Source organism: Suncus etruscus, chromosome 6 (genome assembly GCF_024139225.1).
Source record: "Suncus etruscus isolate mSunEtr1 chromosome 6, mSunEtr1.pri.cur, whole genome shotgun sequence".
Taxonomy (NCBI): domain Eukaryota; kingdom Metazoa; phylum Chordata; class Mammalia; order Eulipotyphla; family Soricidae; genus Suncus; species Suncus etruscus.
Genome location: NC_064853.1, coordinates 104,236,152 through 104,252,324, shown reverse-complemented (window position 1 = coordinate 104,252,324; position 16,173 = coordinate 104,236,152).

The following is a 16,173-nucleotide window of genomic DNA, read 5'->3' as shown; positions in this document are numbered from 1 at the left end:
AAGGAAAGGATTGCCAAGCAGTAGGGTCTCTAGAGGAACCATGGTAGAATTAACATTACATAAGTCAATTAACAGCACCATCTGCCTGATTTCTTTAGTATAACAAAGATAGGATAATTCCACTCTGAAAACAAAGTTTCAATATGTCCTAATTTAAGCTGTTACTTTACTAAATATACCAGTGTTAAAAGGATCCGTTAAAGCCCACCCTCTCAAATAAAGACCACAAACCTTCAGAGAATGCAATCAGCACAGCAAGGTTTATTCATCCAGAGCTCTGGGGTCCACAATCTCCTGACACAGCAGGTTCGCCATTGGAACCCCGAGCCTTAGAAATCCAGGACCTTTATAGTAATCCGTATGATAATAAGGTTTCAAACTTCAAACATTTCATTGGTTCACACAACTGTTACAATTCAAAAACATCCAATAATGCAAGCTGAAAAAGGTGCAATTCCTTAACTATCCCAAAACCCCTTTGACATCAGCCATCCTAGACCTCATCCTGATGGTCTGTAAAGATATGGCCTGTACCCTCCAGGTGGCCCTTGAAAGGGTCCTGATCTGGCAAGGTGGGGGCCTTGTTTCCTTGGTACCACAGTTACAAGGGCTAATGGGAAGGGGGGAGGGAGTGACCTTCTAAGATATCTTGTGCTGGAATGCTCTTTATGGCTATCTTGAGGGTCAGCTAGGGGAGGGGACATGGCATGCCTGATTGTCTGCATCTAAGGTCTGGTTCCAGGACTTAACTGCCTCTCAGGGCTAGTCTTTTTACCTTAGAATTGCAGCCTGTAACTAAACTTCTCAAGCAAGCAAAGTACAGAAGCTAAAGCATCTCAAATAAGGCTCAGGGTCTAGGGGAAGCATAAAAGACTTGGCTTGGGTGCATAACTGCCTCTTCAGGCCTAGTTTTTGTACCTTATAGTTGTAACCTGCAACTAGACTTCTCAAACAAGCAAAAACAGAAGTCAAAAGCATGGTAGTCCCAATAAATCACACCTATTATACCTAATTTATCCTAGCTTATTCTTTGCTTATACACCAGCACCCTTAACTTTATGTTGTTGAGGGGCCACTGTGGTTTCCACACAGGGTTATAAAATTTCCACTAAATGCAGAGGGGTGGTGGGTGCTGAGCTGCAGTGGCACCAAAATAATGGCTTCTGAGTTAGGGGCCAGAGTGAAGGCTGGAGGAGGGACCATGAACTGAGTGCATAGCAGTTGGTGTAAATCTTGACCCTATCAATTCAGAAATATGGGTGGGGGGTTACATAGGGATGGGAGGTGTCTGCAATATTCTCTGGATCAATGAATTTGAGCCACCTAGCACTATATAGGACAGAGGAAGAAGGTATAGTGCCTACTCTGTGCAGGCCATAAGGTATTGGCTGCAAGGCCTAGTTACATGGCCAGTATTGGGACAAGATGATAGAAACATTGGCTTCTGAGTCAACCATTCCCTTAAACTCTTCCCATGAATCTCAAAAGTTAAAAATGGTTGCTCATCCTTTATAATATCAGAGACAAAAGCCATTAGAGTGTTGCAATCCTTTATATTATCCAAGAAAAAGGTCACCAGGATGCTACTGAAACCTTCAATCCTGGGTTGAGAGGAGTGGTCAGACATAACAAAAGAAACAAGGAGGCAAGGAGGAGTTGGGCAATATATTTTTCCTTTTCTTTTTTTTTTTTTTTTTTTTTTTTTTTTTTTTTTTTTTTTTTTGGGCCACACCCTGTGACGCTCAGGGGTTACTCCTGGCTATGTGCTCAGAGGTTGCTCCTGGCTTCTTGGGGGACCATATGGGACGCCGGGGGATCGAACCGCGGTCCGTCCTAGGCTAGCGCAAGCAAGGCAGGCACCTTACCTCCAGCGCCACCGCCCGGCCCCTATATTTTTCCTTTTCAAATATCCAAACAGTTGTTACTGAAATGACAATGATTGTTTCCCCAGTAAAAAGAGTCTATTATTCCAACAGTGATTCTGACTGCTGGGGCCGGAGAGATAGCATGGAGGTAAGGTGTTTGCCTTTCATGCAAAAGGTCATTGGTTCGAATCCCATGTGGTCCTCCGAGTCTGCCAGGAGCGATTTCTGAGCCTGGAGCCAGGAGTAACCTCTGAGCACAGCTGGGTGTGAGCCCCCCCCCCCCAAAAAAAAAAAAAAAAGAATCTGACTGCTTTTCTCTACGAGTAAGTCTACAGTGCCTAGCAGAATTGGCCTTTTTATACTAGATTTAAATTTGTAGGGGCATTAGGCCATTGCTATTTTTTTTTTTTTTTTTGGCCACACCTGGCAGCTCTCAGGGGTTACTCCTGGCTTTGCGCTCAGAAATTGCTTCTGGTAGGCTCAGGGGACCATATGGGATGTTGGGATTCAAACCACCGTCCTTCTTCATGCAAGGCAAACACGCTACCTCCATGCTATCTCTCCGGCCCTGCCAGTCCTATCTTAACGTTGTTAGGGAAGGAGTGCATCCAAAGTAGCACTCCCTGTAGTGGCAGATTGCAGCAAATCTATTGATTTTAGTTCTTTAAGCCTAGGTTGGGGAGGGGGTGCAATCAGGTGTATCCCCTGATTTTGCCAACCCTGGGGTTGGCCCCTTCTCCAGTTTCCCAAGACAGGATTATTGGGCATTCTCTTGCCCAATAGTATTCCCCACTGCATCACAGACAAGGTCCAAGTAGCAGGCCCAGGAAGGGCCCTGCAGAAATGTCAACTTACCTTAATTAAAACATCTACCCTAAGCTTGTGATGCCTGGGGCTGACCCTTCCTCCAGTTTGCAATCTCTTGCCCATTGGTTTCCCTTGCTGCACCTCTGATAAAGTCCAGTAGTTCTTTTGAAGGGGCGAGGCTGGGAGGGGCTCTGCATTCCTGGTAGAGATGGCCTGATTTACCCTAATTGAGAAATTTGTTCAGAGCTTCCCTCTGCCTTGCAAAGCCTCAATAACATTCATATACACCTGATGCTTAATAGAACCAGTATTTCAGCATGCTTTCAAATAGCCCATGACATCTTCCCTTTCTTGAATGGGGGCTCAAAATAGCCTGACAATCTTCATTAACATTCTCAAAAGCTAATTGCCTTAATAGGTCTTGTTGAGTCTCTTAACAATTAACCTGTCTCTGACTTGCATCCATCATTTTCCCAATAAATTCTGCATATTGCTCAGAAACTCCCTGAAAAGCTCTTGTGTAACTTCTTTTATTTATTTTTTTTATTTTTATTTTTTTTTTTTTGGTTTTTGGGCCACACCCGGCAATGCTCAGGGGTTACTCCTGGCAGTCTGCTCAGAAATAGCTCCTGGCAGGCACGGGGGACCATATGGGACACCGGGATTTGAACCAACCACCTTAGGTCCTGGATCGGCTGCTTGCAAGGCAAACACCGCTGTGCTATCTCTCCGGGGCCCGTGTAACTTCTTTTAAATTCAGCACCAGTATCAATCTTTACCCAGCCCACAACTCTACCTCATGGGTATGAGCTAAAACAGACAAGGCAAGGCAGCTTGTTTTTTGGTGTCCTCTCACTTTCCCTGGCTTATTAGCATTTCATAAGTCAATTGAACTCCTGAAAATTTTCTCCCAGAACAATATAAGGTGTGGAGTTTGTCTTGGCCTTCTAACTAAAGTACATTTTCCTTTTTACATATTGAGAAAGGCTTAGGCAGGTTTTAGTAGTCACATAAAAATCTTGGGGGTGGGGGTGGTTTCAACGTGTACTTTTATTCCAGCCTGTAAGATATTCACTGCAGTATGGAGTCGTAAGTCTGTCCGAAGCACAGGCCTTTTTAGAATGACTGAGTCCATTTTCAAGCTTTCATAAGATGGAGACTGATTATTCTCCATATGAATGGGGAAGAAAAGGCAAAGCTCATGAGACCTAGGTATATGGACTGATAAGTGTTTTAACTGTAAGCTTCACTTGGAACTATGTCTAGGAACTATGTCTCTATGGAGGAGTGACAGGGGATGGTAGAGGAGATTTTCTACTTAGCTTACTTAGCTATTTTTAGACTCTGAGTATGAAGAGGTCATAGCCAGCTCATCATATACATCTTCCTCATCTGATGTACTGGAGAGTAAATCATACTTGGGAAATAGAGGTATATCCTCTATTGAGAATGCGTCACTACTGGGAAGGCATCCCTCCTCTCTTGGGGCCTGTACAGGAGAATCTCTAGGGTACATGGAAATTCAGTTCTGTGTGAAAAATGCAGGTTAATGTACTAGAGCAATGTGAAGCAGCTCAAAAGGAGGGCCATGTATGCGGCTGATCCAGTAAAAAACATGGCACATTCAGTCCAGTGAGAAGGGGTTATCATGGTGCTGATCCACCATGCCATACTCATCATTTTTGTCTCTGTGTTGAAGTCTCTTTTCTCAGGCTTTTGTTGGGCTTCAGATGAACTGAAGTTGGTGAGGTCAGGTCCTGAGCATGTAGAGAGATTATAGATTCAAAACCATCCCTGAGCCTCTTTGGGGAATAACTTTTATTTCAGGTGAGGATGGGATATTTATAATGTGTCTCAGCTAATCAGGTTAGGAGGAAAACAGAATTATGTTTTGTTTAGGAGAAAAGGAGAAAAACAGAATGAGTGCTCTGTCTAAGGAGAAAAACAGGATGTATGCTCTGTTAGGTTTCATGTGTTTAGCTACAAAAGATGATATTGGCAGGACCATGGTATTGGTTATGACATTATTCTCTTGAAGTATGTTCCTTCACTCTTGTTTTGTTGACAGTTTTTTTTTTTTTTTTTTTGGTTTTTGGTTTTTGGGCCACACCCGGCAATGCTCAGGGGTTACTCCTGGCTGTCTGCTCAGAAATAGCTCCTGGCAGGCACGGGGGACCATATGGGACACCAGGATTCGAACCAACCACCTTTGGTCCTGGATCGGCTGCTTGCAAGGCAAACGCCGCTGTGCTATCTCTCCGGGCCCGTTTTGTTGACAGTTTTTATAATAAATTGAATCTTGTTAAAAGCTTTCTCTTCAGAGGCCGAAGGAATAGCATAGAGGTAGGGCATTTGCCTTGCATGCAGAAGGATGTTGGTTTGAATCCTGACATCCTATATGCCCCCCACCCCCCAGCTTGCCAGGAGCGATTTCTGAGCTGAGAGCCAGGAGTGACCCCTGAGTGCTGCTGGGTGTGACCCAAAAGCCAAATAAAATAATAATAATAATAATAATAATAATAATAATAATAATACAAAAGCTTTATCTTCATCAACTGATTTTTGTCTTTCCTTAAATTAATGTGTATTATGTTAATTGATTTACATATGTTGAACCAGCCTTGTATCCCTGGTATGAATCCCACTTAATCATGGTATATGATTCTTCTTTGTGTTTGTTGAGGATTTTTGCACCAATGTTCATCAAGTCTGAAAATTTTCTTTTTTGTTGTTGATACACATGCTAGTCTTTCTTTTTTTTTTTTTAGGGAGAGTTGGGTTTTTGGACCACACACAATGGCATTCAGGGTTTATTTCAGGCTCTGTGCCCAGAAATCGCTCCTGGCAAGCTTGGGGTATCATATGGGATGCAGGGATCCAACCTGGGTCATTTCTGGGTCAGCTGCATATAAAGCAAATGCCCTATTGTGCTATCACTGTGGACCATCTTCTGTACTATCTCTCTGACTCTCTGAAAATTTCTTTTCTAGAATTGTCTCTATCTGCTTTGGATATTAGTGTGATGTTAGCTTCACAAAAGCTGTTAGGATGTATTCCTATTTCTTCAATGTTTTGAAAGATTTGAAAGAGTATTGGCAGTAGATTTTCTCAGAAGATTTGATAGAACTCACTAGTATGCCCATCTGAACCAGGACTTTGTTCTTGGGGAGACTCTTATTTGAATTTTCTTGCTTATGATTGGTCTATTCAAGTTTCCTCCCCAAGTTTTAGGAAATCACATTATTCTAAGAATCTGTCTAGGTTCTCCAGATTAACAGTATGTCATTATTCATAGTAACTTTTCACAAGGCCTTGAATTTTTGAAAGGTCTGTTGAAATTTCTTCCCTTTCTTCTTTGAGCCAATTTATTTGGACATTTATATCTACTTTTTATCTTAAGTCTTGCTGAAGGTTTGTCTCTCTTGTTTATTCTTTCTTTTTTTTAATTTTTTAATTTTTAATTATGAGAACAAAGATGCAAAGAAAGAGGACAAGGTAAAGTTACAGTGGAAGGACAATCACCCATAACATAATTCTCAGAAGAAGTCCCCTTGCTGATATCTTAACTTTGAACTTTCAGCCAAAGAACATTAAGATAAATAAAACAGAATCCATGTACAATTACTTTGTCCCTCAAGTCCCCAGATTGTAACACATTAAAATATTTCTTAACAGCACACAAGGCAATATAAAGCCATAAAACTTACGTAACTCCTTAAACATTAGAGACATAGTATTTTTTACATTTCCATGTACATGCATATTAGCTTAAGTTAACCTCAAATTTTAAGTTTTTTTTTTTTTTTTTTTTAAGGATTAGAGTCAAAGGAGCACAGTAAAAATGGTGTGAGAGTGGCAATTGTTGTTTGCATAGGCCCACCAAAATATGAGAAGCATGGAAAGGAATAACCTTGGCCTAAATACAAAGAGACCCTACCCCTGAAGTTTCCTGGCATAAGACCAACTCTAGGCTCCAGGCAAGTTAGATCGTCCAATCCAAGACATTGTCTGTAGTGCCAACACACTTTTCTTTTTCTTTTTCTTTTTTTTTTGGTTTTTGGGCCACACCCGGTAACGCTCAGGGGTTACTCCTGGCTATGTGCTCAGAAGTTGCTCCTGGCTTGGGGGACCATATGGGACACCAGGGGATTGAACCGCGGTCCGTCCAAGGCTAGCGCAGGCAAGGCAGGCACCTTACCTTTAGCGCCACAGCCCGGCCCCTCCAACACACTTTTCACACGTCTCTGTTGTTAGTATTATGTTTCTGTATTAAAGATCCTGGAATCTGCATATCCTACATTGAAGTCAGGATGTGGAGCGTCCTCTCGTTTCACCTCACCATTAAAGGGCAATGCAGGAAGCCCTGTCCTGTAAGCAGGTCGTTGTTGTTAAGTCTTCTCAGTGTTAAGGGAAGTCTCTTTTGAGCAGGTCGATATCTGAGCAGTGGTAGGGTCTTCCGTGGTAGAGGATTGTTTCCAGGTGATGTATAGACAAACCTGGATGTTTTGTGGATGGCTTCCCTGGTTCAGTGGTGAATGGAAAATGCCCTTTCTTCTGAGGCCTGTGCCAGATCATTACGTCAATGTTCAGGGTGTAAGGTCCCTTTGCACTACAAGATTTGTGTATTCCAATCTCTATTAGATAGGATCTTATTTTTATGTATAGTATTTTCTCATTTTAATGTGCCTATGCAAAAAAGGAGCAATGCCATGTGGCGTTATTGGTGCATATGGGGGACATAAGAATATGCCCAATAATCCCCATGACATGGTTCAATCATAAGCATTAAATTGGGGGACTCTTTCACCAAAATTCCTTGTTGAACAGCTCATAAAGAGAAGATAAAAAGTGGTTAGAATCGTCACTGTATAAGAGAATATTTAGTAAGACTTACAGTTGTCAGGGAAAAACACAAAATATTCTAAAGACATACGTGTCCATTTTATGTCTTTTGAAACAGATCTAGGTTGTTACACGCAATGCACGGCTTTGGTCTGTGATTAGGATTGTGCAACACTGAAGTTAAAAAGAGTAATGTGGGGGCCGGGCGGTGGCGCTGGAGGTAAGGTGCCTGCCTTGCCTGCGCTAGCCTAGGACGGACCGCGGTTCGATCCCCCGGCGTCCCATATGGTCCCCCAAGAAGCCAGGAGCAACTTCTGAGCGCATAGCCAGGAGTAACCCCTGAGCGTCACAGGGTGTGGCCCAAAACCAAAAAAAAAAAAAAAAAAAAAAAAGAGTAATGTGGGGCCCGGAGAGATAGCACAGCGGCGTTTGCCTTGCAAGCAGCCGATCCAGGACCAAAGGTGGTTGGTTCGAATCCCGGTGTCCCATATGGTCCCCCGTGCCTGCCAGGAGCTATTTCTGAGCAGACAGCCAGGAGTAACCCCTGAGCACCGCCGGGTGTGGCCCAAAAACAAAAAAACAAAAACAAAACAAAACAATAAAAAAAAAGAGTAATGTGGGTTAGTGATGTTTGGGGCTGGTGAGAGAGTTAAGGAGTAAAAATAAGCTTTGAAGGGGTGTGGGAAAGGGCAGAATACAAAATGGACATTTTGGATACGCAAAACATAACAAAGATAAGGAATACTCTTAATACAAGCAGTGTGCGCGGGGGCTATATGCAGAGTGGTCAGAAATTGCCAGTGACAAACTTAGCGCAACCGAGCAAAACTCAGCACACCCCAAGTTAGGATCCACCATTTCTGGCCTCCTGGGCTGCCACCCCAGAAGGCCTGGAGGCCGGGACAGAAGAGGGGAAGGCTGGGGGCCTATCAAGGCTCCCAGCGCACCCAAGTTAGGGAGAAGTCCTTCCACATGGGGTCTCCCCCAACCCCATGCCGGCTAGAGCTAGCCTCCAGCTCAAGAGAGGATCGAGAGAGAGCCGGAAGCCAGGATCTCTTGTTTGTTTTTTGTTTGTTTGTTTGTTTTTGTTTTTTGTTTGTTTTGTTTTGTTTTGTTTTGGGCCACACCCGGCGGTGCTCAGGGGTTACTCCTGGCTGTCTGCTCAGAAATAGCTCCTGGCAGGCACGGGGGACCATATGGGAAACTGGGATTCGAACCAACCACCTTTGGTCCTGGATCGGCTGCTTGCAAGGCAAACGCCGCTGTGCTATCTCTCCGGGCCCAGGATCTCTTGTTTATTCTTTCAAAGAACCAGCTCTGCAAATTCTTTCTATTTGTTTCTTGATTTCTGTATTATTGATTTCTGTTCTAGTTATTATTTCTGTAATGGCTTTACACAAAGGCAACCATCTCATCCCCAGACCACTATTTTGCTTTTTGTTTCTTAAAACTCCAGAAATAACCCTTAAATCTATTAACCAAGATCAGTGAAAGGGGTTTCCTTAAAGCTGTAGCCTCTGAAAATAGTTTTTATTGATCAAGACCTGACTCTTCTGATTACTCACTACTGTGACATTGTCCTGTTTCTTTCCTTGCACATCTACATAGGATGATGTGCTCCACTCTTTAAAAGGCTTAAACAAACAGTGATTAAGGCTGCATAATTTTGGTCTGGGGCTCCTTTCAGTCCCTGGCTAATAAAACTCCTTGAAATTATTAAACTTTTTCTAGGACAGCCCCTAGAAAACTTTTCCTATGCAGCCCCATACAATTCCTTCCCTTTTGGCTTCATTTGTTGTTCCTTCTCAAGGTTTTTTGAGATGTACATTTAGATTGTTGACTTGTTTTTCTTCTTTTTGGGGGGAGATCCACACCTGGTGGTGCTCTGGGGCTTCTCTTTGCTCTGCAGTCAAAACTCACTCCTGGAGGGCTCAGGGGACCATATGGGAAGCCTCGGATCTAACTTGGGTCAGCTATGTGCAAGGCAAGCACCCTAACTATTGTACTATCTCTCTGGCCGCCAAAGATTTTTCTCCTTTTTTTGGGGGGGGTTTTGGGCCACACCCATTTGACGCTCAGGAGTTACTCCTGGCTATGTGCTCAGAAATCGCCCCTGGCTTGGGGGGACCATATGGGACACCGGGGGATCGAACCGCGGTCCGTCCTACGCTAGCGCTTGCAAGGCAGACACCTTACCTCTAGTGCCACCTTCCCGGCCCCAGATTTTTCTTCTATTTGTGTGTGTGTGTGTGTGTGTGTGTGTGTGTTTTGTTTTTGGGTCACACCCGGCAGCGCTCAGGGGTTACTCCTGGCTCCACGCTCAGAAATCGCTCCTGGCAGGCTCGGGGGACCATTTGGGATGTGAGATTCGAACCACCGTTTTTCTGCATGCAAGGCAAACGCCTTGCCTCCATGCTATCTCTCCGGCCCCCTTTTCTTCTTTCTTTTTTTTTTTTTTTTGGTTTTTGGGCCACACCCAGTAACGCTCAGGGGTTACTCCTGGCTATGCGCTCAGAAGTTGCTCCTGGCTTGGGGGACCATATGGGATGCCGGGGAATCAAACTGTGGTCCGTCCAAGGCTAGCGCAGGCAAGGCAGGCACCTTACCTCTTGCGCCACCGCCCGGCCCCTTTTCTTCTTTCTTAATGTAGGCCTGAATTGCTATGAATTTCCCTCTTAGAACAGATTTTGCTGTATCCCAAAGATTCTGATAGCTATATCTCATTCTTATTCATTTCAAAACATCTTTTTATTTCTTCCACTAGTTTCTCTTTGATTCAGATGTTACTTAGCAGTGATTTTTTCAGCTCTCAAGTGTTGGGGTTTTTGCCTTCTTTTTGCAATTGATTTTTCACTTTCATTGTGATCTGAGAGGGTGCTTTGTATGATTTCTATATTTGTAAATTTATGTATATTTGAGTTATGTACTAGTATGTGATCTATCCTAGAGAACATTCCAGGAGCATTAGAGAAGAATATGTACTTGGCTTTTGTGGGGATGAATATTCCTGTATATGTTCATTAATCCTAGTTCTTCTAACTACACATTTAGGGCTCTTGAATCTTTACTAATAGTTTGTCTGGTTGATCTATCTAGTGGTGAAAGTGGAGTGTTGAGGTCTCTCACTAATTTTGTGTATCTTTAGTGAGCACAGACTTTATAAAGTTTTCTGGTATTTCATTTAAGCATAGATTTTAATAGTAGTTAGCTCTTCTTGCTTTATTATTCTCTTATTCAATAAGTAGTGTTTATCTCTGTCTTCAATTACTTTCTTTGGTTGAATGCTAATAGGTCTGATATAAGTATGGCTGTCCCAGCTTTTTTTTTTTTTCCTATCTAACATTGACTTGTATGATTGTTTTTCTTCCTTCACTCTGAACCTGTATTTATCCCGTGGGTGCCCTTTTCTGCAGGGACACCAGTTAAGATGTGGTTATTCTTTCTTGGAGGGAGATGCCAACATAAAGACAAAGACAGACACGGAGACAGACAAAGACAGACAAAAGTGGAAAAAGGATTCTAGCCAAATCTGAATCCAATTTCATTTATTGAAACTCAAGGCCTGGCTTATATACATTTTTGTGTGGGCACAATTCTGTTCGTAGATATGTCAATAGAAAATGTACATAGAACAGACCATATTGTCCAGATAACAGGACCCATCAGCAATTAGGATGGAATGTACAGCTAATGGTATCTGTCTCCATCAGGTCAGGGATGTACTGATAATGGAACCCATCTTAGGCAGGTTGGAATGTACAGATGACAGAACTCATAATTTTAGACTCAGTTTCACAGGACCAAAATTCTGTGCTTTCTTTGTTTCTGTACAAACCTTAAATTTTTTTTTTTTTTGGTTTTTCAGGCCATACTCGTTTGATGCTCAGGGGTTACTCCTGGCTAAGTGCTCAGAAATTGCCCCTGGCTTGGGGGGACCATATGGGATGCCGGGGAATTGAACCGCCATCCTTCCTTGGCTAGCGCTTTCAAGGCAGACACCTTACCTCTAGTGCCACCTCGCCGGCCCCACAAACCTTAAATCTTAAATGTTTATTTATTCCTTAAGGCTGCTTGCTTTTAGCATAGCTCTCTGCTTGTTGCCTTTCTGTGCCTTACAAGCCTTAAATCTTAAAAGTTTACATTTATTCTCAAAGCTGCCTGCTTTTAGCAAAATTCTTTGCCTGTCACAAGGCCCTGCATTTCAGCCCTGCGTTTTCTGCCTGTTCTTAAGGGGCTCCCTACATATCCTAGAAGTTTAGGTGTTTTTTGTTTTGTTTTGTTTTTGGGCCACACCCGGTGGTGCTCAGGGGCTACTCCTGGCTGTCTGCTCAGAAATAGCTCCTGGCAGGCACGGGGGACCATGTGGGACACTGGGATTCGAACCAACCACCTTAGGTCCTGGATCGGCTGCTTGCAAGACAAACGCCGCTGTGCTATTTTTCCGGGCCCAAGTTTAAGTGTTTTTCTATAAACAGCAGGTAGGTGGATTTTCTTTCCTGATCCATCTGACCACACTATGCCTTTTATTGGGAGATTCTAGTCCATTGATGTTCAGAGAGATTATAGCTATAAAGGGCTGTTTTCCTTTTTTGTTGTGTATAGTTTAGTTATTTTTATAAATGTTTGTTCATGATTTGTTTCTTTAATTATCATAGATATTTAGATTATATCTGCCCGGCTATAAGTAGGAAAATACTCCTTTTTTTTTTTTTAAATCATAGTGTGAGAATTTGGGGTCGATGGGGGCCAGGCGGTGGCGCTAGAGGTAAGGTGCCTGCCTTGCCTGCGCTAGCCTTGGACGGACCGCGGTTCGATCCCCCGGTTTTCCATATGGTCCCCCAAGCCAGGAGCGACTTCTGAGCGCATAGCCAGGAGTAATCCCTGAGCGTCACTGGGTGTGGCCCAAAAACAAACAACAACAAAAAAAAAAGAATTTGGGGTCAAAGAGATAACACAGCAGTGGGGCATTTGCCTTGCATGCAGCTGACCCGGGAGGGACTGGGTTCTATTCCTGGTATCCCATATGTCCCCCAGTCTGCCAGGGCAGATTTCTAAGTGCAGAGCCAGGAGTAACTCCTGAGCACCGCTGGGTGTGTCCCCCAAAATTGTAAGAATTTATTAGATGTCATCTTAGTCCCCCAGGAGAAATCCCTGAGGGCAAGCCTGAACACCACAGTGTATGGCCCAAGACAACAACAATAACAAAAAATAGAATTTCAAAGTTTCTGTTCCATAGATTACCTTTAAACCTTAAGATAAAAAGTGGTCCTATAATAGAGAAATCTGGAGGACCATTCCGATTTCAATTATAATTGATACTGAAAACTAAATATTTAAAATTGATATGTGTTTAACATTTAATATTACGTCCTTCCTGATGGAAAACAATGTGAAAGGCATCTAACAAAGAAAGTTTCTGGCCATTGAATCAAATCTGTCAATGATCCTTTTAAGCTTAAAGGACATGCAGGAGGTAGACAAAAAATCAAAACAGAAAGAATTAAATAAAAGAAAATTAGACTTAAACAGAACCCTGTGTTGTTGGACTTAGAGGTTGGCAATGAGTTCTAGAGAAATAATAAAACCTAGATGGGTTTTAGCTGATTTTTTGTTTGTTTGTTTTTGGGTCACACCCGTAAGACTTCAGATGTTACTTCTGGCTTTGCACTCTAAATCGCTCTTGGCAGGTTCGGGGGACCAGGACTCAAACCAGGGTCCATCCTTTGTTGGCCACTTGAAAGGCAAATGTCTTACTGCTGTGCTATTGCTCCAGCTTCCCACGATGGGTTTTAAAGAAAACATACTGGGCATAGTACAATGGGTAAGGTTTTTACCTTGTAATGTGGCTGATCCGGGTTTGGTCCCTGGCATCCTATATGAATCCCTGAGCACTTCTAAGAGTAATTTCTGAGTGTAGAGCAAGAGTCACCCCTGAGTATCACTGATGTGGTCCAGAAACAAACAAAAAGTTATATTATATCTCACTTGCCCCAAAGTATATAAAAAACATATGGCTGGGTCCACTTTGTGAACACAGGAACTGAGGTCTCATCAGACTCTAATTGGTGCCAAGTTTGGCCTGGAGAAAGCTGGTTGGACCCTCTCTGGATGGACCCTCTTTGTTCCCAACAAGAACAAACGTCTATGATAAACCCCTCCCAAATGTGAACTGTTGTTTGATACCGGACTCAGCCCCAGAAGGATCTACAGTGCAAGAATTCTACCCACGCCCTTTTTGCCGCAAATTTTTTCTCAATCTCAAGAAGACCAGGGTGTGTGATGAAAATGTGCCCTGGATCCCACACCCCACAAGAATATTTCAAAAGACAATGAGGAAGCCTATAATTCTTTTATAAATTTAAGACCTATATAATACTACCTCTTAATCACTTTATCCCCAAATGTAAGGTAGTCTCCTACATCTCTTAGTTCCCGTAATTTGTTTAAACTTATTTTAATTTTTCCTTTATATATGAGTATATAAATATTTTGGGGGGGGGTTTGTATCTGTTTTCTTTTTTTCCTTAACTACACCTGTTTCGGTTCTGCTTGATACAAAGACCTACAAGAAAACGTCTTGCCTGGGATAGTAGCTCAGGTCAAAACCAGGGCACAGAGAGAATGGAGCCTGACATTTTCACACCCCCCCCAATGCACCAGCAAAATAATATAGCACCATGTCTTCTTTCAAAGGCATACTAAAAAGAAAACAAACAAAAAAGTTAAAGAAAAGTCTGTGATAAAGATCTGAAGGGTGACCAAAAGTTCCAAGCTCTTTCTCCTTACAGTGCCATAGCAACTGATTTTTCTATTTCTTTTTTTCTTTTGGTTTCTGAGTCAAACCCGGCAGTGCTCAGGGGTTGATCCTGGCTCTGAGCTCAGAAATCACCCCTGGCAGGCTCAGGAGACCATATGGGATGTCAGATTTGAACCACTGTCCCTCCTGAATCGGCTGTGTGCAAGGCAAATGCCCTATCACTGTGCTATATCTCTCCAGCCCTAGCAACTGATTTTTCTACCTAGAAAGTTCCACAAGGGGACATTTTGGGAATGTCCTGTATAAAGTAAGCAAAAGTAAGCAGGGCACTTATTCTGAGGGATGGTGGCTGGCATTCCTACCTGTGATGTGTACTCCTATCTCTCCCCTCCGGCCTTGTTCTCTTAAGTCTCTCTTCTCTCTCTCTCTCTCTCTCTCTCTCTCTCTCTCTCTCTCTCTCTCTCTCTCTCTCTCTCTCTCTCTCTCATTCCTAAATAATTTTTACTTCACTATCTCCTCATGAAATTCTTTTTTTGTAAGCATAAAGTATGAACCTAGAGAGATTTCAAGACAGACTTTCCTTTTCTTACTAAGACTTTCCTGCTGCAAGTGCCTGTGCAATCCCTTGCTCCTGCCTGATGCTGAATCTACCCAATAACCTGGGTGATGGGGATTAGTTCTCAGGCCATGTAGATCAGGGATAGTTTGACAGGTGCCATGTGGGGCTGGTGGGACTTTATTTATTTATTTATTTATTTTTGGGTGGGACTTTAGTATCCTGATAGAGTATTCTTTTGGCTAACTTTAATTAGCCCTACCCCCCCCCCACTCTAACTAGTTCTAATTTACTGACTCTAAATAGTTTTTTCTTTATTTATTTTTTGGATTACACCCGGTGGCGCTCAGGAGTTACTCCTGGCTCTGCGCTCAGAAGTTGCTTTTGGCAGACTTGGGGGACCATATAGGATCCTGGGATTCGAACTGGGGTCTGTTGTTTGTTGGCCCCGTGCAAGGCAAATGCCTTTCCACTGTGATTTCTCTCCGGCCCTATAACTAGTCTCAATGCCTAGACTCAAACTAGTCTTGACTCCCTAACTTCTTCAGAGAGACTCAGATGAGTCAAGAAGAGCAATAGCACTTTGAGGGGAAACTTTTTTTTTTTTTTTTTAATTTTTGGGTAACACCCAGCAGCGCTCAGGGGTTCCTCTTGGCCCTAGTTCAGAAATCGCTCCTGGCAGGCTCGGGGGACCATATGAGATGCTGGAATTCGAACCACTGTCCTGCATGAAAGGCAAAATGCCTTACCTCCATGCTATCTCTCCGGCAAAACTTTATTTAAACACCTTGACTAACAAAATTGCTCATAGTACAGTTGTCTCAGTTCCAACACCAATCCCATCACCAGGGTGACCTTTCCTTCACCAATGTCCTCAGTTTCTCTTCCACTCCACCAAATCTGCTCTCTTTCTTAACAGCACAGAATACTTTACGTTATAGCACTTTCTATTGAAACTAATCTCTCAACCATGTCAACATTAAGTTCCTTGTATCTGATTGAGTTCCTCTTTAGTGGTTGTATAGAAGAAATATCAGGGAACTAGAGGCACAGCACAGGAGTTCAAATACTTGTTTACATGGGGCAGCTTCAACTGACCCTGATTCAATCCCAAGCACTGCTATGGTCTCCTGAGAACTGCCAGGGGTCATTCCCAAGGTGAGTCAGGAATAGTTCTAAGCCCCACAGGGTGTGGTAAAAAATCCCCACACCCCACTGTTTTATCATTTATTTTTTTCTATTGGTAATTCCCCCCCCCCCACTGTTTTACTGTGGAATTGAGTAGTAGGTATGGGCAAATAGCTAATATCCCATTGGTCATTTGAACTCTTATTTATATGTAGTGA